General features: G+C 42.7%; 1 protein-coding gene across 1 annotated transcript in view; it reads right to left on the bottom strand.

The window, feature by feature from the left end:
* The window catches only part of LOC109534334 (DNA-binding protein D-ETS-3), a gene marked incomplete in the record, with an annotated part of 56,819 nt that overhangs the window by 43,359 nt on the left and 9,850 nt on the right, over positions 1-3,610 (bottom strand).

The following is a 3,610-nucleotide window of genomic DNA, read 5'->3' as shown; positions in this document are numbered from 1 at the left end:
GAGGGCGAAAAACCGAAAATTTCGCCCTTGTATCGAAAACTGCTATTATGATAGAACAAGTTGCAAGTGCACTGACATTTTCTGTCAAACACAAATCCGCCGTCAATCAGTCACTCAGAAATTCTCGAATTTATCTACCGATGGGGGAGCTCAGAAAGGTAAACAAATACTCGTACCGACAGTGACCATGACAAATCAAATCTATTCCTGGGTTTCAGTCATTTATTGTCTCTATTTATTAATCAAAATACGTTTCGGTGTATTTTTCCACCATCATCAATTGAATTTCCATGTTCCTAAGAGAACGGTCAGAAGTCAATCTATATTTTACTTGGCAACTCATAACACCAATTACAGTCACTTTATGATTATCGACAGAGTATGCAGGACTGCTAACAATTTAGATTTGTCATTTTTTAATATTTCTTTGGCAACATTTAAGTCCGCACTAAAGCTGAAGGTGCCCATGTAATTAATTTATTGATTATTTAATATTTTTATACGCATTGTATAATGCGCCATGGAAGATTTCCGTTTAATAAATTTGAATTTGAATTATATTAAACAATATCTCCGGAATCAAAGCCATTCAGGTGAATGGGCCAATTGTGAGCATTCCAATGGCTAGAGTGGGTCAATGATCAAAGAAAATTTGCTCATTGGAGAGTGATTTCGAGATTTTAGGAAAGTTTGAAGCTTCACTCCTCTATAAGAGCTAGTACATAGTCACAAAAAAATAATTTTTGGAAGACAAATTAATCGTGTTTGTTAAATACCTTTTTTAATGGTACATTTTCTAAAACCAAGTTTTAATGTTTTCTTAGTTTTGCCTACAATTTTGCGCAAATTTTACATTTTTATTTTTTTGCATGCAAAAAATGCATGGCAAGGCTTAAAGCAGCAACAACGCTACACATAAAAACTGATGATGGTGGAAAAATACAACGAAACGTATTTTGATTAATAAATAGAGACAATAAATGACTGAAACCCAAGAATAGATTTGATTTGGAATTGAAACACAGTCAGGAAAGTATATACAGTGACCATGACCAAATGTAAGCCAAATAAATGTCAAAAATTACTCGTTAAGTCTGGTTAATACTTTAGCCGCCTTTCGGCGTTTGGACTTTTGAAATTGCGAGTTTGCCAACTGAAAATATGAGCTGCCAGAGTTTGATCCGCTTTAATTTAATCGACATTCTGAGCCAAAACATTCAATTCAGTCATAGTAGAAGATTTCCCTTCCATTTGCCATCTGGACCGGGCGCGAGTTGCTCATAATGGGCGCACAATTGCACGCGCCCAATTTCCTGAACTTGTTCACTTGTCGGCTGGAGATCAGCAACGGTTCCGGTTGTACGATCCATTTCACGCCTTCAGTGCACGGCGGAAAGGTCAGCGATCCCTCATAGTAGAAGTAGTTTTTCGAAAAAAGCGGCGTGAGCAGCCTTAAGGGAAATGGGCAGAGCAGAGCGCAGCTCATCGGAAACTTCAAGCTCTTCAGTGCTTGAATGATCGGCTCCAAGTAGGGATTGTCGATGGGCGTGACCATGAAAACGTAGCTGAGCATCAGCAAGTCCCCGGACAGAGCGGCGTCCAGAAGGTCGCACTTTGGGTTGTCGCCGTTCCGCATAAAGGCCACCTGCATCTCCACTGCATATCGCTTGGTGTCCACCATGTGCTCGGATCCTTCGTGGTTGTCCGGGCCCCATCTGAAGCGGACATTCAGAAAATTGTACACCTCTTGCTCCAGCGGCCCTCCTGAGATGCTCGGGCGCATCAAGCCGCTCCACTTGGCATAGAGAACCGCATTCAACCCGCTGTTGTACATCTTCATCTCGTATGGCGTGTGATGGAACTGCTCGGAGAACTTCAGCGGGTGCAGCTCAGATGGCACCGCGATTGCACATGGGGTGAGCAGGTTGATCGGCGACTGTTTATGACCTTTGGCCGCCTCAAAGAGGTTCTTCCATAGCGAGGGGCCGTTGTGGTTGTCGTAGCCGTAGCTGATCAGTTGCTTGTTGCCGTAGCTGCGATAGCTGCCCATTTTGCTGAACATGTCGTTGATGTAGAGGGCGCCAATCACGCACACTGCCACCACCACGTAGTAGTAGAGGCTCACTTGGTCCGGCACGCAGGACGAAAAAAAATCCATGACGGGAATTTTGCGGTTTTATAACTGTCACTAATGTCATTTGGTGTCAACGCTAAATGACATGTACGTCGACAGACAAGGACAGCAATGAAACCTATTGATTTGTTGGCCTCGTTTTGATCAATGATGTCAATAGAACCATTCATCTTTCCAGTGCGGAGGACGGTGAGATGATGCGAAAACAATCGGGATCAGGGGCGGCCGCGATAAGGGGAGCAATTAAGCAGGTCGATCCAAAATGGCGGCCGGAAGCGGTGCATCAATCACTTCGCACACGTCAATTAGAGACCGGAAACGCGTCACTATCAATTTGAACCGGGCTGCGCCTTCCCAATATCGGCTCGTTTGATCTTCGGCTGTTTTTTCCACAAATTTCGAAAACGTTTGTTCTTCTTCAGCGAGGAGGGGGGCTGGTCCAGAGCGGCAAAAGTTGCGATTAACAAACCGGCTCGAAGGCAAAGACACGGGGAGGAAATCGCAACCCCGTCCCGGATTTCACAACCCTAAGATGGCAATCCGGGGGTTGATTCCGGGGTCGTCATGGCAACACCCGCAAGAATCTTATTGGACCCGGATCGCGGCCTGTCTCTGTCTCTTTGCAGCGTCGCCATGCCACAACCGTGGGCTAAARTTGAACCGCGCTTGATGAGCCGTAGTGGTAATTTGATTAAAATATYMTAYAACTCGGCTGGATTAAGGGACATTTTCGCATAACACGTTGCTTTTTAATTCGGATTTCAGACTGGAAAATTCCAAGTTTCTTACGAACAAGGGAARCTAGTTTTCACTAGCTGAAGRTTTCAGCTGCCTGACAATGTCTTCTGTTTGTGCATGTGGGGGCTCAAATTGAAGAAATTTTTCCTTTYGGAGCTCAGGAACATTGCTCCGAAAGGCCAAAATCGCCAGTGGCTCGCTTATTATTTATGTTATGTCCAGGGGCGTGGTAAGAAATGAGCGAAGGTCTTTGGCTTCRAAAAAAGTGAAAAAAATTGAACACTAGATTTAGGAGATTTTTCAAAAATCTTTTAYAGGACGAACTTGAAAATGTTGCCTTGAGCCATGCCGAATCAGCTCAATAAGATGCTTTGTTTGGGAGAAAAAAATAAAAATGTAAAATTCGCGCAAAATTGTAGGCAAAACTAAGAAAACAYTAAAACTTGGTTTTGGAAAATGTACCATAAAAAAGTTATTTAACAAACGCGATTAATTTGTCTTCCAAAAATTATTTTTTTTGTGACTGTGTACAAGCTCTTATAGAGGAGTGAAGCTTCAAACTTTCCTAAAATCTCGAAATCACTCTCCAATGAGCAAATTTTCTTTGATCATTGACCCACTTTAGCCATTGGTATGCTCACAATTGGCCCATTCACCTGAATGGCTTTGATTCCGGAGATATTGTTTAATATAATTCAAATTCAAATTTATTAAACGGAAAAAATCCCTGGCGAATTA

Source organism: Dendroctonus ponderosae, unplaced genomic scaffold (genome assembly GCF_020466585.1).
Source record: "Dendroctonus ponderosae isolate FM_Combo_2020 unplaced genomic scaffold, Dpon_F_20191213v2 Dpon_F_20191213_8, whole genome shotgun sequence".
NCBI lineage: Eukaryota > Metazoa > Arthropoda > Insecta > Coleoptera > Curculionidae > Dendroctonus > Dendroctonus ponderosae.
The sequence above is the reverse complement of the archived record's forward strand: the minus strand, read 5'-3'. Positions and strand labels throughout refer to the sequence as shown.